Source organism: Ailuropoda melanoleuca, chromosome 1 (assembly GCF_002007445.2).
Source record: "Ailuropoda melanoleuca isolate Jingjing chromosome 1, ASM200744v2, whole genome shotgun sequence".
In the NCBI taxonomy this organism is placed as follows: domain Eukaryota; kingdom Metazoa; phylum Chordata; class Mammalia; order Carnivora; family Ursidae; genus Ailuropoda; species Ailuropoda melanoleuca.
In genome coordinates this window covers 9,611,937-9,635,433 of record NC_048218.1, presented here as the reverse complement: position 1 = coordinate 9,635,433, position 23,497 = coordinate 9,611,937, and the positions used below count along the sequence as shown (strand labels likewise).

The 23,497-nt window shown below is 47.7% G+C and overlaps 1 protein-coding gene across 4 annotated transcripts in view; it reads right to left on the bottom strand.

The window, feature by feature from the left end:
* The window catches only part of RUNX1 (RUNX family transcription factor 1), a 256,792-nt gene that overhangs the window by 191,175 nt on the left and 42,120 nt on the right, over positions 1-23,497 (bottom strand). The gene's annotated exons all lie outside the window — the stretch shown is intronic.

The following is a 23,497-nucleotide window of genomic DNA, read 5'->3' as shown; positions in this document are numbered from 1 at the left end:
TGAAGCATCGAACTTTGCATCGGAATCCGGAGATGTACTGTATGGTGACTAACATAATATAATAAAAAAAATCATTAAAAAAAAAGAAACTAATGATGTACTGTATGGTGACTAACATAACATAATAAAAATTTTTAAAAAATGCAGCTGTCCTTGTAGGGGAAATGAATGGGGATGCTGTTTTATGACGAAAAAAGAAACGAACACCTTTCCTCCCCTTTTACCACCCCTGAATATATGAAAAAAATTAAAAAAGCCGAGTTTTAGTGTGTTGTTATTTGTAGTTTCCCAGGAGCAAAAAAGTATTGCTTAACTTGAGGATTCTATTTTTTTTTTTTTAAGATTTTTTTTTTTTTTTTTTTTATTCTACAGAGATAGAGACAGCCAGCGAGAAAGGGAACACAAGCAGGGGGAGTGGGAGAGGAAGAAGCAGGCTCACAGCAGAAGAGCCTGATGTGGGGCTCCGATCCCATAACGCTGGGATCACGCCCTGAGCCGAAGGCAGACGCTTAACCGCTGTGCCACCCAGGCGCCCCTGAGGATTCTATTTTTACTGGAATAACAAGATCTCACTTGGAGAAGATTATTTTACTGAAAAGTGGTTTTTTTCTTGTTTAGTTTTCGTTGTCGTTGTGTTTTGACTTGTCTACCACAGCTCCAACATCCGCTGCTCCCCTGACCAGGGGAAGGAAACGGCAATACTGAAGGACAGCTGTGGGGGCTCATTAAGGGATTGTGTGATGTTTCTGCCAGTTCTGCTGATAACCTGTGGGCCTCCTTGTTATTTAAACCTCTGTATGCTTCAAGGCTCCTTTTTCGGACACTGAGGAAGTCTTCCTAAGCCACCTGAATAAAAAAAGGATTTTTTCGGTGACTGTGGAGTCTCCTCTGCCAGTTCTCATGAAAAAACAGCACCTTGGTTCATCCTGGGCCAGATAGGCTCCTCCTGTCTTTTAGGAGACAGACTGTTCTCTCTTGAATTGGAGAGAGTAGAGCTCCATGGTGATTTTCACTCTGTCCAGGAGGCTCTGGGCACCACAGGCTCCAGCCATGCATGGCCTGCTTGGGAGCTGTGGAGTCTCAAAGGTGCTGCATATATGCCCAGGACCAGCTTCTAGAAGAACACCTGTGACCCACACAGCCCATGGAATGAGAGAAAGATTGTAGGCTTGGCTCCCAACTTTCTATGTTGTACACTCTTCAGTTTTTCCTCTAAGTCATGGTCTTTACGGCCAATGCATTTGTTTGTTTGTTTGTTTTTTGCATAGGTTTGCAACTCAGAGGTCATTGCAAGCACGCTCTATAATCACCATCAAACAATATTTATTAAGGAAAATCTTTCCATGGGTGCTTTACCAGGTGGTCTGCCAAGAGAAGTCTATAAGCACACACATAATTTGGAGGCATCTATGGAATCATTCAGGCAGGCCCGGACAAACAAACGTTAATATAAAAACGACCAGACCGTGATTTAGCCGATCTGTCTGGGGGTGGCCAGATTGATCATTTTATTGCTGTCTTCCTTCCTGAGGGGTCGTTACCCGCGCTGTCTCTGTTGCTTGAGATTTTGATTACCTTCCCTGAAACATATTCATTATCTGGGAAGTCTATGTCATGTCTGTTTCTAAGTGCATTTAGTAGCGCTGGGATGATTCTCCTACTACTATAAAAATATCAGCTTTGAAAAGCTAAGTTTTCACTAACCGGCTCTTCTCTCCTTGGTCCAAAAGTAGCATAATGTAGAACAAAGAGCAGGACCAAGAGTCAGAAATGCTGGCTCTGCAAAGCAGTGTGGTATGTGGAACTCACCAGACTCTAGAACCGGGTTGCTGGCTCCAAGCACAGCTCTGCCATTCGCTGGTGCGTGGCCTGGGGCAGACATACTTGCTGGGAGAGGGGATGAAGATAACGACAACCCCCCGGTCGAATGAGTCAACTTACATAAAGAACTTCGAAGAGTGTCTGGCTTGACAGTAAGTGCTTTATGAAGATCTGTGATATGGCTTTGATCCTGGCTTTGTCACCGAAGAGCGAGAGGGGGAACCTCTCTGCGTGTCAGTCTCATATGAACAACGGACTAAATTCTCTGAAACCATGTAGCTTTATAGTTCGCTTTCTAAATAAGGCACCTTGCCAACACCTAGGAGAAGTCACTCAGAGTAAGGGATCCTATAATTTATCATCAAATCAGGACACTTTTTGGCTTGAACGGAAATGCTATTAATAATTAAGATCTCTGGGGGCACCTGGGTGGCTCAGTCGGTTAAACATCTGCCTTTGGCTCAGGTCATGATCTCAGGGTCCTCGGATCGAGTCCCTCATCAGGCTCCTTGTGCAGCAGGGAAGCTGCTTCTCTCTCTGCCCCTCCCCCACTGCTTGTGCTCTCTTTCTCTCTGTCTCTCTCAGTCAAATAAATAAATAAAATCTTAAAAAAAAATTAAGATTTCTGGGATACTGGGCATCAGCCCGACCACCGTTGCAGATCCACAGACAGCAGGTAATGTGAGCCACTCGTGGACTGGAGATGCGGGATTGTGCCTTGGGAGATTCGAGGGGGTGGGTATATTGTTTCCAGGTTAAGGGTGGCATTCAAATGACACACAACTGAAACAATTTCCGAAGCGTGCCCTACAGCTCCGCCTCACACTTTCTGCAACGTCGCCCTTCCTTTTTTCCTGTGTCACAGGCAGAAGAGGGATCAATATCACTAAAGAAACAGACTTGGATAGACACAAGTTATGTGGATTTTTATTTCTGCTGAGTTTTCTGCTATAAAGCTACCTCCACGATCCCGAGAGAAGCAGTTTTCCCCATTACTGATGGAAAGTTAAGTCTCCTCGTAAGGAGGATTTCCCTTCCAGAAATTCAAAACGAGAAAAAGTATCAGACAAGGCGATTTTGTGCCAGCGAACAGCCCTTTCCAAAGATTTGAACAGAATAATTTGTTTTTCATGGTTTATAAGTAGCAGATAAAACCTACATGGAAAAATGGACAAGAAGCAATGGAAAATAAGACACAGAATCTGGAATCGTAACCTTAAAAAGCAATTTGTTTTATTTCAGCCATGCCCAGAAATCACTTGAGGTTAACAAGTGAATATTTCTACTGGAAGAATCAGCTACCATTAGGTCACCAACTTAGAGAAGGTGTCGGCGAAGTTTAAGAAGCAACTCTCTCATTATAAAGGTACTTTATCAGCAAAACCGTCAGTCATGGGTTGTTGACTTAAAATGATCAAGAGGGTAAAATATCAAAGAGGAAGATGACGAGTTTGCGGCCCCGTTAAGAGCAGAAGCAGCTGAGGGGCTCACTATGAGAAAGCTGTACATTCCCTGGGGAGCAGCTTGTGAGTTCCTTGACTTTAACATCAACCTGATGTGAAACAAAATAGAAGCTCGCCTGCTCTTAAAGTCCTTGCTCTGGCTACACAAACCTAGGCCACACCCTGAATCTGGTGGTGACAAAATGATCAATCTGTTGTTGTTTAGGATAATGGAGACATGGTAATACTCTTCTGATTTCCCACCGAAAGTTGGATGTGAAAATCTCTAACAGTACTATTCAAACTTCTCATTAAACAATCAGAAACAAGCAAAGGAAAATCTGGAGCCCTTGGACCTGACACCCAGGGAGAGATTCTGTGTGGATCCTCTTAGCTCACCTGCGAATGGATTATTATTTTTTTTCCTAGAAGTGTATTTGAGAGTCTGAAAATGATTTCATTTTTAATTCGGCGTCTAACATTGCGTTATTTATAGGTTTAAAAATGACTAGATTTGACAAATCTTTGGATCCGTATGGCCCATAGAATTCAGAAGAATATATTTCCTGCTATATTAATAACTGATTTTTTGCAGTGGATTTGACTTGATAACTCATTTGATCCATTTGGTTTGATCATTTAGGTATTTCAAGCCACCAAATACGGCCTTAAGTTTCACAATGGCTGTGTCTATTTCCTTAGCAACCAAATGGTTCAGAGACCTGTGTTTTTAGTATCTGTAGGTCATTGCCATCAGCACAGTGGGAAGTCCCCCCCTCAAACCTTTCTGTTGCTTGAACAAAAGTCTGAAAGGAGGGGTCTTAGAACAGCTGGTGAACACATAGTTGTAACACGAGGCTGACGTGTTCCTTGCCCGCAGTTCACTGCATGCATTCATTAGTATGTGGCCATGCGGAAGACAGACCTACAGACAGAAAGTGCTTCGTTTTATCCAGCAACCATTCAGTGCCTTGTTCCAGTTCCTCTACCACAGGTACATTTGTGTCCAACTTCTTGAATCATTAGAACTATAAAATGCTATCCTTTTTCCTATAAAAGATTCGAAAAATATCTTTTGCCATGTGTTAGGTATAGAGAATTCTTTTTAGGACCAACTTTTATTTATTATTATTTTTTTAAAAGATTTTATTTATTTATTTGACAGAGATAGAGACAGCCAGCGAGAGAGGGAACACAAGCAGGGGGAGTGGGAGAGGAAGAAGCAGGCTCATAGCGGAGGAGCCTGATGTGGGGCTCGATCCCATAATGCCGGGATCACACCCTGAGCCGAAGGCAGACGCTCAACCGCTGTGCCACCCAGGCGCCACTAGGACCGACTTTTAAATCCAGTGTTCTCATGGAACTGCCATTGATATCAGATGTGAGGATGAAGAAGGTTTACTATTGATGGAAGTACAGCTCTTATGAGAGTCCAAGGTCATCCCAAGGCTCAATTATAAAATCAGAAGATATTAGTGTGTGTGTATATGTGTGTGTGCGTGTGTGTGCGTGAGAGAGAGAGAGAGAGAGAGAGAGATTGAATTGCAAAAGCTACCATCCACTAGACTCTTAGCCTCATTGTCAGGTTTTTCTTCTTTATGACTAAAAGAATTAACTCATGGGAAAAATTGATAATATCTCCATTTAAAAATATATGACATGAATTCGGAGAAGTTAAGTCCTTTCCAAGATCTCACAGTCAAAAGGTGGTAGAACCAAGATTCGAAACCAGATTGGCCTGTTGCCAAAGTCTAGTACACTTTATGCTCTTTCCCAAGGAACGTTTTCTTCAGGAACATTCTAAGCACCTAGTTCGATATCCTCTGTGGTTCTTTCTCCCAGCTCACAGATGTCAGGCTGCAAAGGGAGAAGGTGCTACATGTAGATGTTCTCAACCAGCAAGTGAATGAGCTAGAATTTTTGGAGGATTAAGGCCTTATTGGATACCCAAATCACACCCTATGCATAGGTCTTTTATCTCAATATGGCTTCTAGAAAGGTTAAGAATTAGAAGCTCTAGTGATGGTGTGAATCATAGGAAGTGCTAAGCTGAAATATTGAATGAGTCATTCTTTCCAGAATCATTGGCATTTATTTCTCTAAAATTCTTGATAGAGTTTTACAGATGGGGTAGAAAAAAAGCTACTTAAAATTTACTACTAGCACTACTAAATACTAAAATAAATGCACTACTATTAATAATGAATAGCTTTCACTTTCTGACAAGTTGTTATCAACATGTTGAATTATTTGCTTATCAAAACATCCAATAGCATGCCACATGCCTTCTGGATATAAAATAAATACTTATTACAATAAACGTAGTGGTACACAATCTTTTCCCTGATCTCACTCACAGAATCTCTCTTGTGTTCTGGGTCTCCAACAAACCTGGGTCCTGGATAACTAGCAGGTTTTAGAAACTGGATAGAGGTGGGATACACAGAACCTAGAGCTGACATAGCAGGTCCAGAGGATGTGGGGGTGAAGGCTGGGGGCATCAAAGTCAATTCTGAGGGTTTAGCCCTGGTGACTAAGGGGCTGGCGGTGCCATTGCCAGAAAGAGGAGAGGTGGAAAGTCTGAGAAAAGAGGGTGAATTCAATATAGGACACATTTGCCTCGAGGTTTCTTGAGGTGATGTCCTGATGGATGTGTTCAGAAGCCAGTTGTAGACCCACCAGAGCTCTGAGATGGGCTTACCTGGTGGGCCAACGTTGCTCATTGTTGGCCTACAGTGTTCGGGGCAGGAGTGGGGAGAGTCCCAAAGGAGAAAAGGTGGAACTGAAAGAGGAGAGAGTCCAGAACAGTGTCTAGGACACATCTGTGGTAAAGGAGAGGGAAGAGTAGCAGAGAAGGAATTGTGGAAAGAGTAGTAATAATAAGAGACAAGAAATCACCACCGTGTGAGGAAACAGGGCCAAGGGGTGGGATAATTTTCTTCTGAAGAGTAAGATGGCCTCGAGTATTGGCCCTGGAGGAGCAAATAACTTAGCTCAATTTCAGCGTATTGTTATGTACCAGAGTGTCCCACAGGAGGGCAGAGAGAAGGGAGGGAAGTGCTAAGAACCCCAGAGTTACACAGTCTACCACGTAACTTATCTGTGGAGGAGACCATCGCAGTGGCCACAACTCTTTGGTGTGCTGTGGAGGAGAGATGGTTTGTAACCCACTGTCCCAAAGGAAGTGTGGGCAACAGAAAGAGGAGAAGAAATTTCTGAGTGGACGAGAAAGGCATTTTAAGACAAGAGTCACAGCAGGTGGAGTGGGACCAAGAGTGGAGGAGAGCCGAGAAGGAAGAGGATTGGATGAGGAGCTGGCATAGTAGGTTCCAGAGGAAGTAGGGTGGTTTGAGAGGGGAGCACATGACCTGCCTCATCTCTGGAAAGAGGTGGAGAACATACAGTATTCCTCAGAAAGAAGGCAGGTAAGGGCACAGCTAGACGGCGTCTCAGGAAGAAGTGAACATGTGCTCTCCTCAGTACTCACTACTCTTCTCGAGAATACAAGGTGGGGGAGGGTCTTCCCAGAGGAGAGACTATCTGGAACCTACGGTCGGGCCAGGAACAGCTCTTCGAGGTAGATCTCGGTAGCGTGTTTTGTATGGAAAAATTGGGCATTGAATGCAGGGGTTAGAATAAAATAATTTGTGTCAAAGTGGCTTTGTGATTTCAACAAAGCTTAGAATCTTGAGCATAAAATCAGAGAAAGTAAGTTGTAGGGTGTGTACAAGGGAGGTGACTTGCAGCAGTCATTCTGTGTGACCCGTAGTGGCCGCAAGGAACTTAGAACTCAGCTGAAGGGCAGAGGGAATTTCATATGAATATTAGGTCGAAAGCCCTGTATTTCCCCATGACCCCACCACAGTGCTTGCCATAAGGTTGCTGGGGGTGGGGAGTTACAGGCTATCGGTGTGACGGAGCCTAGGGTCAGGCCCATTATGGGGGGACAATTATTGAGGGTTCTGGCTTGAAAGCAGAGGTGGCCAGGGGCATCTGGGGTCACCATGAAGGTGGCAAGAGCAGTCAGTAGGGGTGGGGATGGTAGACTGAAAGGAGCAGAAGCTGTGAATGGAGGAACATTCCAGAATGTGAGATCGTGGAGATGGTACCATTTTCACTTGGAGAGCCGGCAGCCTATGGCGAGCATTAAAACACTTCAAGGCCAACTGTACTTCACTCGCATATTGCTTCCCCACTCCAAAATGTGTTTGGTGATCTCTCTGAGATACCTGTTTGACCTTTACACTGATAATTTATGCCCTTGGATGCTGCCCAGTGTTTCACTTTCTAGCCCGCTCCACATTAACTTTCAACGCTCTTTTCATCAAACCCTGCCTAGCCGTACGTCACAGATGGGCACCATTTGTTTTCTCAACCATGAAAGTTGAGAGGTCAAGATTCAACATCGCACACAGAGATTTTGTTGTGTGTGGAGGAGGTTGCAAATTCAAGGCCAGGAATGACTAATTCCACAAGCTGGGGCCGGAGGTGATGTGGGAGAAACAGCAAATGAGCTGTGGTCCCTAGAGTGTCCCCCAAATATTCCAGTCTACCTGGAATCTCAGAATATGACCTATTTGGAAAGAAGGTCTTTGTGGATGTGAGTAGTTTGAGTCGTATCAGATTAAGGAGGGCTCTAAATCTAATGATTGTGTCTTTGTAAGAAGAGGAGAAGACACACAGAGACACAGGGAGAGTGTCACAGGAAGACAGGGACAGAGCTTGGGGTGTTGCAGCTACAATCCAAGGGGTGTCAAGGATTGCCAGAAGCCACCAGAAGCAAGGAAGGATTCTTCCCTAGAACCTGGGTTGGGGGCATGGCCCTGCCAACACTTTCATTGTGGACTTCCAGCTTCTAGAACTGAGACCACACATTTCTGTTCTTTTAAACCATCCTGTTTGTGAGAATTTGTTACAGCAACCCTAGGAAACCAATACAGTCTTCTGACCCTGATGACTAAGTTCTTCACTGCCCAGCTGGAAGCTTCTCCCAGGAGGCCACGTTGCCCCTGGAGCCTGTCCCAATGTAACCGGCGAGATTTAAAGTCTCTGGAACCCTCGTCCCAAAAGTCTTCATGTCCAGGTCAATGTATTTCTTCGGCCCGCCCCTGTCATTACAATGTTCTGACTTACATCTTTGCTCCTTTGAACTTCAATCAATGACCGCCCCAGAGACGTTGTTTTGACTACGCTGACGTTTTCTAAACTCCCCACTGTGTGGTTTTCAGGTCAGACAGTCAGGCTTTGTTCTGTGAATCACTGCCCAAAGAGTCAATTAAATCTCGCTCGGCTGCCTTGTGGCCTGGCTTCAGTGACTTAGTGAGAACAGGGGCATTTGGAGAGTTCCTGAGGAAAGCCAGACGTGATGGGGGGGAGGACCCAGTGCTGACACGGGGCAGGGGACACAGATTAGGGAGCCCAGGACGGCGGTGACAAATGAGGGCATCAGGAGCTCAGCTTCCTGGCTTGGAAAGGAGCAGTGGATTCCTGACACACTATTTCAGGCCCCAAAAGAGAAAGTGAGGGGCTTTGGAAATCACTCAGGAGAGGCTGCCATCAAGGGGAGATGAGACATGTGTTAGCACCACTGTCCTTCCGCCACAGGAATGGGAAAGAATCACAGCGTGAGTCTGGTCGTGATCTTTATGGTGGGAGGCTTCCTTTGAAGTCTGACATCACTGAAAAAATTCTCATAAAACCGAAAAGGAAAAAAAGACTATCTCATCCTGGCGAGGAGCACACCAAAGAATATGGAAATGAGAAACGGTTACAGCTCTCTGCAGAAGCAGGACTGGGCAGAACCCGAAGGCACTCTTGGGAAGAGAAAAAGAAAAGAAAAAGCAAGATGTCTCGGAGGGCCTGGGAAGTCCTACCTTCGTGGCAGGCTTGCTCCCAGGAGAAGAGTCCTGTGTGAGGCCAGGAGACCCAGACAGAGGACCAGCTCCCACCTTGAGTGCCCGAGGGGCCCCGGGCAAGACACAGAGACTCCAGGAGACTTTAGGAATCTAGGCGATTCCTGCTGGGCCTTTTTTCCCTTGCAGGGTGGTGTGGGGCTCGGAGGAGGCACAGAGTGTGAAATCACTCGTGCATGTCTAAGTAGCCTTTAATACAGACAAGTGAGGGTGGGCACCCACGGAAGCTGGTCGCAGAATGCCTTAGATATACCGTTTCCCTGCACCATGTCAGGCACCAGCTAAGTGGGGGGCTAAGGATGTCCACAGAAGCCTAGGGGCCCCTGTGGGCGGGGACTGTTCCTCCTTTCCTGGCATCAGCAATGCCTTTGTGACACAGCCGGGAGGACACAGGCGTGCACAGAGACAGAGACTGGTGCTACTCTCTTCCCGGAGCATGAGGAAGGCAGTCTCGTGCTGTACCGCCGTTCCCGGGGCTGCTCCTTTGGGCCATGAGCTCAGGTGGGCCGGCGCAGTGCAGCCCCCAGGGAAGGGACGGCCCAGGTCCAGCCACCCTGTGTTCAGCCTTGGCCCATGTTTTTCTCTGAGCTACGGCATCACTGAGTACTTGCAAAAACTGTGCCGTGAGCACTCACATTTCTTCCTTCGGCTGCAAGGGCCTGTCTTTTCACTTCCATCTACCCAAATTTCCTAGATGTTCCCTCTGCCAAGAAGCCTGCCCTGAGCTTTCCCTAGCACATTGCATGTCCTCTGGGCCACCACACCTTGTTAGTTCTGCTCGCTGCTTGCATCAGTCCTCCCCTGCCCATCCGCTAACTGTAAAGCTGGGTAGTGATTCCACTTATGATTATTATTTGGGTGGCCTGCTCTCATGCCCTAATCTTGTCCCAGATGCAACACCCTGCATGTGATGGTTAATAGTTGGTGAATTCTGATACAGTAGCTACTAGTGGGCAGGGCAGCTGTGAGCCCCTGGGAAGGAGACCAGGGAGTGTCTATCCAGGCTCTGGGGCTCCCAGAATCTCAAAAGGGAGTGGGACCAACAGGTGTGGGTTCAAGTAAGTGGGGAGACCCAGAACATCCGTCTTTGGTGCTGTAAGCTCTCCTTATACTGACCTTTGCACTCGACCTTATTTGGGGCAGCTGCTTACTTAGTTCGTACTAAAGTGTAAATGACTAACAGTTTACCCTTCCCTGGGAGAGCTGCCTTCTTAGAGTGTACCTAAACTTGAAGATTAAGGCCTGAGGCTGTCCTAGAAGGTCAGTGAGGGAGGAAGGTACTTGTCTTGGGTGAGGGCTTTCCCAGGCTTCTGAAATCACCCCCTCGTGCAGCTGCTTGGCGTGATGTGCCCCTTGATTCACGTACTTTCTCCCAGTCCAGACTGCTTAGGCCACTCTGAGGATGATCACTTTCTCTCTGGACTCTCCCTACCCAGCCTAACTTGAAAGACACCAAATCCACCCAGAGTAGCTTCAGGGAAAAGTATGGAAGTCTGCGGGCTCTAGGCATGTCTGTTCTGGCATAATTTAAACGTCTTTGTGCTGTAAAAATGGAAATGTCTAATAAGAGTTCTCACTGTGCTCTTTGGCTTGCTATAGGCAGTGGTGCAAGGGAAACCTCAGGGTTCAGGATGTAACAGGCTGCTTTCCCTTCTGCACACCCTGGAGACTCCCTGGGCCCCACCAGCCACATCCGCAGAATGGGCAGGGGTGGATCCCTGGATATGCATTCAGACACCAGATTACTTAACCTTTCTCTGCCTCGACCTCCTCATCTCTTGGGGGTCCTGCTCTGAGGGTGGCAGTAGGAGGAAATGGAACGACGTGCACAGAACACCCAGCTCGGGGTGGAAATGCGGTAAATGAGCTATTTTTTAGAATTGCTAGGGTCATTTCCTGCTCTCAGCTATGACTCTAGGATTTATTTTTCTGTTTAAGGACTAACTTGGGATTCTGAGATTCTATCTCTTTGCTGTTTTACTGTACAGCTCCCTTCCTGAGAAGTTGCTTTTTACGTCACTTTCATTTGGAGAACCCCTGACCATCTGGAAGGACCAGATGGGAAAATGCATCAGGTGAAGCATCAGTAGGTCGGGGGAAAAAGACCCTTTTTTCAACCAGAAACTCTACCATGAGTTTGCTTGTGATGTAAGTAAGATCTGGACCCTACTAACCATGGGTGGCTTGTAGACAAGGTGATTCCTTCTGGAAACCTCCCTGGGTAAGAGCAGGAATCTTTGGAATGGTAGAGCTGCATGTGTCATACTGGGTCACCTGTGTGTCTAGGCATCTTATCAAAGAGAACAAGAAGCAGGTGTTTGCTACACTGGGGAAAAATCAGCAAATAGGATAGGTCAAGTCATCAGGGTAGACTGGAAGGATGGGTTTTAGTCAAAAGCTTTCAAGAGGGTGAGCCTCAGTTTCCCGTGGCTCCATCCAAGGGATGGTTTTTTGTTGACATTTTCCATAGAAGTGAACAGAAGTGCAGCAACTTTGTCATAGGACGTATCAGCACTGTGCTTCATTTGGGGTCAGAACGCCTTGGGTAACTCATATCTCTGCTTGCAGGGCTGGACAGTTCAAGAGAACACTGGGGCATGCTGGCCAGCCAGGTGTTTAGGGGACTATTGATGCCGTAGACTGAACGTTTGCGTTCCTTGCCCCCAAAGTCATGTTAGTTCCTGATGCCCGATGGGATGGTATATGGAGGTGGGGCCTTTGGGAGGTGATCAGGTCCTGAAGGTGGAGCCCTCACAAACGGGATTAGTGCCCCTATAAAAGAGACCCCAGAGAGCTCCCTTGCCCCTTCTACCATGTGAGGTTTCAATAAGAAGACAGTCAGCTCTGAACCAGGAAGAAGATTCTCACTAGACACGGACTCTGTCAGCACCTGGATCCTGGACTTCCCAGCTTCCAGAAAGGTGAGAAATAAATGTCTGGTGTTCATACACAGTACCCAGTCTATGGTATTTCTGTGACAGAAGGCCAAATGGACTAAGACAGTTGAGAGCTAGAAGTGACCTTGGAGGCTTCCCTGGGCTCTGTCAAGCCCAAGTCACAGGCTTGGGCCCTGTGATTCCACCTCACCTGTCTCTCCCTTCATATCCCAGCTGCATCCTTGCCTTGGGCTTTGCCATCCAGACCGACTGGGCATTTTCTGAATATGCCAGGTCCCTTCTTGCCTCCGGGTCCTTGAACATGCCCTTACCTCTTCCCTTCACTAAATTCTCCTGGGTAGAGAGTAGTCCCATTTGCCATCACCTCCTGGGATGGGTTGGGTGTCCCATCCTATGCTTCCTGGCCAGTGCTGGGGGTCAGTTCCCTTGCCTGTCACCCCCGCTGGGGTCCTTGATGACGGGGCTATCCACTGACCTCTGTGAAGCATCTATGGACACTTACTTTATCTTACCCGATTACATAGCTCTCATTACGTGCCAGTTGCCATTCTGAGTACATCAACGATATCAGTGCCTTTAGCCCAATCGGGCAGGGGTACTACCATTCTTATTTTGCAAGCGAGGAAATTAGATGTACCAAGAGGTTACGTGACTGCCTGAGGTCACACAGCTGATAAGTGGTGAATGGGAAAGTAGCTCCTGTGTCCTTAGGGCCCAAACCGGGTCGAGCAGCGTCTCCCAAAATTCATGCCCAGGCAGAAACTCGGAGCATGACCTTCTTTGGATAGAGGGTTTTTGCAGAAGTAACTAGATACGATGGGGTCATACTAGCTCTGAATCCAGGGACTGCCGTCCTTACAAGAAGAGAAACAGAGACACACAGAGGGAAGAAAGGCGGCCGTGGTCGTGGGCAGAGACAACCCCGGGATGTAGCCCGAAGCCAGGGAATGCTATTGCTGGTGACCAGCAGAAGCTAGAAAGAGGCACGCACGGAGTCTCCCCTCAAGCCTTCAGAGGTGGGGTGGCCCTGCTTGATTTCAGACTCCTGGCATCTGGCACTGTGAGAGAGAAAAAAATTTCTGTTGATTTCAGCCACCCCGTTAGTACTCATTTGTTACGGCAGCCGCAGGAACGTAATAATCCCGTGTAGAGAGCGGAGGGAGTGGTTTCTCTGGGGGCAGTGGTGGCCCCACCCTTTCCCATGACAAGGGGAGAGGGCCAGCAGGCCTGCTGTCCCTGGAAGTTCTGCCCGGTGACGGGCGTGGTGGGAGATTCCCAGGCTGATCATACACCGCACAGGCCTGCCAGTTCCTTCGTGACATGGCATTTTGGGAGGCACACAGTACTGGGCACGAGACAGGAGCCCAGGGCACAGGCCGGGCAGCTGGACTTCACGAAGGCCGAAAGCAGCCTCCCAGGGCCTCAGTTTTCCTTTTTAACAAATGGGGCCTCTAGGGGAACATGAGCCAGGCGCTGTTCGAGGCCCTGGGGGTGCGACAGGCAAAGAGGTTGGCCACAGTCTCTGTGTCCAGGAACTTAGCATTCTGGGGGACAATGAATCAGCCCTAAACAAACAAGCGATGATTTCTGAGAGCGAGATCGGAGGAAAATTCTCCTTCTCAAAGGATACAGAGGTTTCACAAAATGAAACATTATACATAAAAACAAAAAGCCACACTGAACGGTGATGTCCTTTGTCCGTGTCCAGGATCACACATTCACATGAATGTTCGTGTGGTGGTCCAGGCAGGGCTCAGACTCAGACGGTCCTTGGCCGGCCGGGCTGGGCTTTAGAGGACAGCTTATCTTGGGGCCAGACTGGCCGTCCAAGTCTACTTTCTCCATCGCGGGACCGGCAATGAAAAGGATGACTGGACAGGCAGTCTGCCCAGACCTCAGAAAGAGCAGAGACTCCCTTGGGCCCGTTCCCCAGCCTGAGCTGGCAGCAAGGCGGGCAGTTCCCCGAAAGGGCCACTCTCCTGCCCTGCCAGGAAGAGAGTCTGGGGGGCCTTTGGGGAGCACCCGAGTGGGGTGCCAGGCACTGGACATGCCTCTGATCTGGCAGATGCCATCACCCCTGGGGTGCTTCTCAGGTGGCTTCTCTGAGAAAGGTGCGTGGAGCCCATTTCAGGAGCTTTCAAAACTTCCAGGAAGAACAAAAGGCAAACTTCCTTCCTTCCACCCTTCTCTCTTTCTTTCTTTCTCTCTCAGATTTTATTTATTTATTTATTCGAGAGAGAGCGAGAGCACAAGCAGGGGTTGCAGCAGAGGGAGAGGGAGAAGCAGGCTTTCCGCTGAGCAGGGAGAGGACGTGGGGCTCGATCCCAGGACAGCAGGATCATGACCTGAGCAGAAGGCTCAACCAACTGAGCCTCCAAGATGCCCCAAGGCAAACTTTCCAGACCTAATATGTAAGCCTTAGATCCTCCCCCCCCCACCATAAACATGGATACTCTTAAATGCAGGCGAGGTGACTCAGCCGCAGAACAAGGTAGCATAAAACACAGCCTACTACTAATCATGGGATGATAGAAATCACTATTTTAAAATAGAGCCATTTTGGAGAGAGAAGCAATTCTGGGATCAAACAGAGCTATGCCTCAGTAACTTTCCACCTGAGACGCCTTCTCTGGTCAAACACCTCCTCTCTGATCCCCAGCAGGCTTGGAGGAGAAGATGGGTCTATTCGCTTGTCTCTAGACACACATGGTGACTGAGGAATTGGGGGGGGCAGGGGGAAAGACCCGGAATAAATGCAACGCTCTAACTTCTTCCACCCAATCACTGAGATTCCCCACTTCCTAATTTCCCTAAAAGCTGCTTTGTGTCATATCCTTTGAAGTCAGGCACATGGCTTTGGTGGAAGTCCTGCTCCCCCTGAGATGGCTGGAGATCCGCCAAGCGGTCTCAAGAGCTCCCTGCGCCCCAGGAGAGAGCTCCAGAGGGCTGAGATGGTAGGAGACGTGGGAAATGGTCATTTCGGCAATCATCAGATCACTGACTGGTTTCAGAGCAACCAGGAGAAACAAAGTTTCTTCACTATTGCCATTCAGATTTTTCTTTTCTTTTTTTTCTTTAAGATTTTATTTATTTATTTGAGAGAGACACTGTGTGAGAGAGAAAGAGCAAGCACGAGCAGGGAAGGGTCAGAGGGAGAAACGGACTCCCCACCGAGCAGGGAGGCCAATGCGGGACTCAATCCCAGGACCCTGAGATCATGACCTGAATGGAAGGCAGACACTTAACCCACGGAGCCACCCAGGCAGCGCCATTCAGATTTTTCTTAAAAAAAAATTAGAAATACTCTTTGAAGAAATGTCACAACCTTGGAGGAAGGATAAGACATTTCCTCACGATGTAAACTAAATGAAATGATCGATCGTCTTCTTAGTTGGTGAGGACACAATGAGGCGTTTTGTATCTGAAGCTTTTGTCCATGTACGTTGATATTTTTATGCTTGTAGATGAATTGGTCAAGGGGTATAAGTTGACCTAAAAAAATTAGCACTGGTGTGGGTTTTCTTGTTTGTTTTTGTTCTGGTGTGTGTGTGTGTGTGTGTGTGCGCGTATCTGTATGAGAGGATGGGACTGTGGCCACCGTTTCACCATATATGTAAGTCACGTCAAACCAAACCAGTGTTGTATGTCAGCTGTATCTCAAGAAAACTAGAAAGAAAAGAAAAGAAAAAAAAAAAGAAAGGAAGAGAAAATAACCAAAAACATTGGCATGAACTTCCAGCCTCCATCCTGCCCGGGAGCCTCTGCTCTCGCACCCTCGGACGCCTCAGCCAAACTCTGGGGCGGTTAGTTTGGTTTCCTGGCTGGAATTGCGACACCCTGCCACAGAGTGGCTTCGAGCTCCAGACAGGCCCGTGAACAGGGTGTCAGGAAGTCCGGGAAGGCATGAGTCAGCGCAGCGGCCAGCGCCCGGGCCTCTGGGGCTCCAAGGGAAACTTGACCAGTAGCCGAAGTCAACAAGGCGCGATGCTCGGAAGGCGGCCCGGGTGAGGCGAGGGGCGGGGGGCTGGCTCCGGAGCCCCCTGGCCAGCGTGTCCCCATGGGCCCGCCCCACCAAGCTCCACCCTTCCCAGCAGAGACTTTCCAGCCCTTTCGGCTCTGACCACAGAGGGTGGAATGGAATGGCCTGAGAACTCGTTTTGCATGGGTTTTGGTCAACTCAAAATGGTAGCATGAGTAATGCATTCAAATCCTCTTTTTTCCTAATTGCAAAATAAGTATTACAATTCTGTTGGCCACTTAACTTCTTTGGAAGAAAGACTGTAACTTTCTGGGAGGGAACTGGAGATGTAAATTGTACCCATGCTGTAATTTCTGCGCTGTCCTGTATTGCCACGGGCCGTGGTTTATAGCGAAGGCCACTTAGGAAGTAACCCTCTCTTAATGTCTCTATCTCTTCCCTGCCCCTTGGGGTAAACCTACGTGTAGGTATGGCTTTCTATACTTGGTTTCCTCTCTCCGTCATGCCTACCTTTTAGAACACCCCTGTCCCACCCTCCGTGTGGACCCGCTTTTCTGAATTTTGAACACTGGGAATCATTTGAAGCTGTGTTCCAACACCTGGACCTTGAACCTCATCTGTCTGCAGCCCGCTCCTAGGTGTGTAGAACAAAGGAACCCAGACTCGGTGGGGCTGTGTATCTGTGGACTTGCACTCCCCACCTATGAGACAGAATTCTCCCAGAGCACCACCCCCTCGGAGCGCCCCCCTGGGGTCAGAACTGTACAACCAGGCTCCATATCTGCTCCCACCGCTTTGCCCGCTGGGGGGCTCAGAGGTGCCACTCTACTGGGGGAGGGGGATCCAATGGCGGGGAAGTGAGAAAGCCCGTGATCTGGCGCAGGACAGGAAACAGAAGGAAGGGGACCAGGAGAGGTTATGTACATGGGGAAGGGGAAGGCTGTAGAGACGCTCTCCTCTAATTCCTGCCTCTGGCCTGTGGCCCCTCTTCCTCCAATCTCGGGGCCCCTTCTACCGGGTCAGCCCATCACACACGCATTTAGGGGGTGCTGCGTGCTGCTGGCACGGGGGGGGGGATAGAAACTGTGGCCTAAAAGCAGAGTTTCTGGAACAATGTCGACACTTCTGAAATAATAGTGAGCTTGAAAGAAAACACCGAACTCTTCCCTCTACGTGTCCTCCCCGCTTCGCTTCCTAACCTGTCTCCTCTCTAGTAAAACTGGAAGTGGAAAAAGTTAGTATGGCCAAGATCCTCCTTACGGGAGCCGTGCTGCACGTTCTCTAGAAGCGCGAGCGTTCCTGCGTCGCTACCTCTCCCCGGGCTTGTCGCTTCGCTCTGCACTCTGAGACCAAGAGGTTAAAAACAAAACGAAAGAACCCAAACCAAAACACGAAGAAAAAAAAAAGATTTTAGATCTTGAGCAATAGGACAGAGATACTATCAAAATATTTTGCGAAATTTAGAAATGTTGCCATATTTGCTATAGAGTTAACTTTTGAGGTGAATTGCATGGAGCACTGGGTGTTATAGCAAGTAATGGATCATGGAATTTTACATCAAAAACTAGGGATGTACTGTATGGTGACTAACACAATAAAATAATAAAAAGAAAGAAAAGAAAAGAAAAACTACTTTGGAACTTATGACTTTTTTTTCCCCCCAAATAAAATTTCCTTCACCAAACTACAGAAATTTTCTTGGGCGAAGAAAATGCCTAACTTGGAGTTTCCACAATGAGAAACACATTCCCATGGCTTTTGGCCACTGTCTGTCACTCTGCGATAGGCTTACATTGCATTCATTTATAATGAATTAAAAAATATGAATGAAATCTTTAAATTTGTTAAACTAAAGTCATTGTTTAAACAGCCTCCCCTTGCGCAGAAAGAGAGGATGATAGGTGGCAATCGACCTCACGATCATTTCTGAGTATCAACCCCACATCTGACCGCTCGTGTTTAATTTCAAATGAAGTGGCACTATTTCACAATTAAAAAAAAAAAGAAAAGAAATTAAAAATAGATGGCCTCTATTGCTGCGGAGAGATAGGGCCGCGTAATGGCTGTGAGCATGTCTCTTCCTGCAGTGTTTCTGGCCTTGAGTCCACAGAGCCCCCGCCAACTTCAAAGGAAGCTGCAGGAGATGGTGTGTGGAACACCAGATAGCCCGAGGAAGGGGGGACCCTTCCTTTGCCAAGGGGAGCTGCTAAAATTAGAGGGCGAGGTTGTCTCAGCACTGGAGGGGATCTTGCTGATCGTCTGCTTTAATCGATGATGGAACCCTTATTTCTTTTGAGACCTTCAAAGAGCAGCGCTTATGCCACAGGAGGGGAGGTCTTTCCTTTGCAGACCCTTCCCTCTGTCTCTCCGGAGCTCCTGCTGCCCATATTTAAATCAATTTCCTCTTGTTTTGGGGCGCAGTGCAGATGGGGAGCAGCCAAGGCACGGCTCTTTTCCTCCGGGCTTTCTAAGATGGTTTTTATAATCCGAGACGAGCGTTTGCTCTCGCTGTTCATCTGGGATGCTGTCATACGGGTTTCATTTTGTCCTTCTCTGTGCATTTGGGACGCATGCGGGAAGTGGGTTCCGTGAGGTGGGCCGAAGGGTCAAGGCCAACCTCACACTTGGGCTGAGCACGTGGTCACCTGCGATGCTGCCCCCTTTACCTCCCTCTCCACCTGCCTTGCCCTAGCGGACGTCTGAACACCTACCCCCAGAGATTTATGCTTCGGGGTGAGCTTTGCCCCCCCTTCTGTGTTTCTCTTTCAAACTCTGAGTCCTTCAGGAAGGGGTTAAGTCCCTTAAAATTAATATCTTTGCTACCCTGATTTCCTCTGCAGAAATATTTAGGGAAGCGAGAAGGGCTAGAAGAGGGGACAGGGAGGAGAAGCAAGGGGTTTAGGAAAGGGGACCCGAGTGGGGCCACAGAGATCAACCCCATTTCCCGGAGAACATCCCCTGCGGCTTCCTCAGGGGGACCACACGATGTCCAGAGACCACTGCGTGACTTTCAGAGATAACAGGGACAGTTCCTGTGACATCCGCTCCCCTCCCCCTGCATCATCTGTCCTCCTGCTCACAGGATCTCTCTATGGCTCCGGGCGCTGGGAGGCTCAGCTTCGCAGGGCGAGGAAGGAGCCAGAGCCCAGGAGCCCCGTCCTCATCTCGTCTACTTCTTTTTTTCTCAAGAAGAAACAAACCACAAACTCCCTTGTCCCACTGAATATCCACCCGTGGAATACAATCGAGAAATCTGTGTTCCAAAGCAAGTGTTGTCTTTGAAGGACCAACCTTTTCTGCTCGGCTCCACAAACAGCAGATTGAATAGGCCTGACCTAATGCAGACGTATGGTACCGAGTAGGTCTGTTACAAGGTTGCATTGGTGACTTGTGGTGGCTGTCAAGCACTGGGAGCCTTAAATTCAGGCCTGTGGGGAGCAGGGCATAAACAGCTGGGCAGAGTTGGCCCTTAATCTCCTGCCAGCTGGACCCAGAGCTGGGGCTCCGAGGCTGGAGTGCTAGGGCTGCTCTTGGCAGACTTTCCAGAAATCATCCTGGTGGCAATGAGAGCCTGTGGCTCCAGGCTTGCCCCAGAATAACACACTGTCCGCATATGTTAACAGACCGCCTTTCCCCAGAGATCACAAAATGCATTCCATTTAGTGTCTGTTTTGCAAGTGTTACTTTGTGTGTTTTATGGGCAACAAAACCAAGATACAGCAAGGCCTTTGAGCTGCGCCATGTGAGTGTGAGTGGTTACGGGCTGTCCTGGGAGACCCGCGCTTCCTGAGTCAGGCTAGAGCACAACAGCCTTCCCCCGACCTCTCCAAGCTCTTTCCAGAATGATCTTTCTGGTGTGCAGATCTCAGGGTCTGGGGAGAGTTAAAAGGAACATGTGTGTTCCGAACTCCCTGGAAGAGAGAGTCGTATTAAAAACACACACACGATCTAGTGTTCAACATGTGGGGACGTAGATGAAAGGGGATGGCTGTTTCAGGGCTGGGGTTTGTGACCACACGTGGGTAGGCCTTCCCCCTTAGGATGTGCACAGAAATGAAGGGCGAACCTGGCTCCTTCTTCTCTGATGGATCCTCTCTCCCGTTAAGCCTGAAGACCACGCCGATCCTGCTCTTTCTGCTTTTAAAAATGTGACCATCCCATTAGACTAAACAGAAAGAGGAATGTGCTGGACTAATGCTGAATGACATGTTCCAAATTAGTTCAGTTGCCTGTACCCAGGTTGAGCTTCATCCTCACTGGGCAGAGTGAGAAGTTTCCCAGCGAGAGAAGCATCAGAGCCACACTTAACAACATCTGACTCTAACACAAACGATTCTTATTGGTTTGTTTGAAGTAGGCTCCCTATCCCGCACGGAGCCCAACACAGGGCTCGAACTCACGACCCTGAGATCAAGACTTGAGCTGAGTTTAAGAGTTGGACACTTAACCGACTGAGCCACCCAGGCCCACGAATGAGTCTTTAATTCTAATCTAGATGAGGGCAAATGATTTCCCGAGGTAGAATTAGCAATATAAGGCACTGGGACATCTCCGCATGCTAGGCTGAAAGAGAGCTAAGGGATCTTTAGGGTAGAGCCTTGAGCGACTCCCAAAATGGAAACTCCAGTCTACACTGGTTTTTTTCAAATCTACAGGGAAGATGATCGCAAAAACTTCACTGACAACTAGTGTTTAACAGGCAACCAGCAACCACCTAGCACATAACTATGCTGTGCAAGGTCCTGGGAAGGCACAAAGATGGTTATCTTACACGTGGCCCTGAACTTGACCGTGTGGGTCAACTTGACCCACGTTGGTTCTAGCTGTTTGCACGTGTACACAGGGCAACAACTACTCTCAATATTTGGAAATTCTTTGTTCTCTCTCTCAACTATCTGTCACATCTTTGCTTCCTAACTTGAAGGGAGCCGGAGCTGAGGGCCACTCTTGGTGACAGCCTTGCACAGAAATAGAGGGGACAGTTACCAGGTCGCTGCTGAGCCACTTCCTCCAAGTGCTGGGATGAGCTGAGGATAAGACCACAGAAAGCCAAAAGCCGCCCCTAACGTGTCCAAGTCCAAACGCTCGGTCTTTCTCCCTCGATCTGTTCCCCGCCTCCACCGCAGTCTTCCCTGCCTCTATGGAGACTGCAGTTTTCAGATTGTTTGTGCTAAAGAACACTTGACCCTTCTAGACTTTTCTTTCGCATACCCTCCATCTGAACTGTCACCAGATAGTGTCGGCTTCTGCCACTTTACTTTATTGTCCCTGTGAGGCACAATTATTTCTTACCTTCACTTGTAATAGTTTCCTATTTTTTTTGTAAGTATTTCTTTTTAAAAAAGCTTTATTGAGATAAAATTCACATACCATACATTTCACCTATTTAAAGTGTAAAAATCAATGGTTTTTAAAAAAATATTCCATGATTAGTTTTGTGAGTTGTGGTAATATACACATAACATAAAATTTCTCATTTTCCCCATTTTTCAGCATACGATTCAGTGGCATTCATTATATCCACAACTGTTGTTATGCAATCATTACTGTTACCTATCACTGAAACTGTTTGATTACTTCAAGCAAATAATAAACTAGGAATAGAAGGGCACATAATAAAAGACCATCTATGAAATACCCTCCACTAATATACTCAACACTAAAAAAACTGAGGGCTTTTCTCCTAAGATCAAGAACAAGACAAGGAAACCCTCTTTTGCTACGTCTTCAGAACACGGGACAGGGAGCGCTGGCCGGAGCAGTTAGGCAAGGAAAAGAATCCAGGGCACCCAAACTGGTAAGGAAGATGTACATTTCTGTTCATAGAAGATGTGATCTTACACGTAGACACCTACAGGTTCCACATAAAACCTGGGAAATCTAATACATGGATTTAGCCAAGTTGCAGGAGATAAAACCAACACACAAAAATCAGCTGTATGTCTAGCCACTTGCCACGAACAACCCGAAAAGGAAATGAAACATCAATCCAATTAGCATCGCATCAAAGAGAACAAAATCCTTAGAGGAGTCCACTGAAGCAAGGAGGCATGAGACTTGTACCCTGAAAACTACAAAACCTCACTCAAGGAAATGAAAAGGGCCCTGGAGCAAATGGAACGACAGGCCAGGCACATGGATTGGGAGGCTCAATCCAAAGCAATCTATAGATTTAAGCAAATCACTACCAACATCCCAACGGCGTTTTTTACAGAAATTGAAATACCCATCTTCAGCTCCGGTTGGCTTCACACTTGCTGCTCCTCGTGCCTGGCATGGTCTGGCCCGCAGATCTGCAGGACTCCCCATCTCACCTCCTTCAGGTGAGGTTGTCACCCCCTCCGTCACCTGTCATCTGTCATCTTCTCACTGTGGCTCTCCCTTACCACCCTTGCATTTCCGGTCCCCTTGTATAGGCCTTATTTTTAATCTGTAGCTCTTCATGTCATCTGCCCAGAGTATATATTTTATTTATTTATTTGTTGACTTCCCTTTTTGAACATAAGTTTCATGGGTTCAGGGATTTGTGTCTGTTTGCTGCTACATTCTCAGCGCTTAGAACATATCAGGCACATAGGAGCCATTCAAGAAGATATTGAGTGAGTCCAAGAAGGAACGAAAGACAGGTAAGAAAAATGAATACATTTGGTCTATTGTTTTTGTAATGAAACAAGACCAGCAAATGCCCACCCCTGGGATTTTTGCCTCGTGCTTTCCTTAACAGAGCTCAGTCTTAAGGTGAAACACGGTGGTGCAAGAACAAGCCAGCTTCATTGCACACTCACAGACGTGGCCAGTTTACGTGTTTCTTCCGATTTAAAAATCATGTTCCCTTTGGGCTGTTTTCAGAAGATCAACTCTCTTTCCAGTCTCCCACTTCCCCGGAATCCCAGTGTATTTGAAATCACTCCCCGGTCTGAAAAAGTCATCAGGATGGCTTAAACCAACCTAATCTTCAATGGCAGAGGACCTGAGTGCGTGGAAATGCAGTTATGATGCTCAGCAGGGTGCCAAGAACTTGACTTTGGCTGGGTGAGAGCAAATCTCGATACCAAGGGAGCGAGCAGACGGCTGGTAGGAAAATAACGGGTGTAGATGCGAGTGAGCGCAAGGGTTGCACCGTAACGGGAGACTCCCACATGTGGGAGACTGTAGGACGTGTAGACACAACTACGTGCCAAACAAATTTACAATTTCACGTACTTGACTTGTGATTTTCACTTCGATGATGATGAGTGAACAAGAAGGAGAAAAGCTGTCTGTTAAAAGATGACTCATCTATGTCTTATTTTAAATAGATCTTGGGAGCGTTCCCCTGAATTACATCACTGGCCTCCTGAATCCATGAAATGTCCAGAACAGCACAAAGCCATACTTCATCTGGAGGCTGGGACATCGTGATAGCCCCTCGTGCAGGCTCAGTTCCTGCCTTTCTACCCTCGGGGG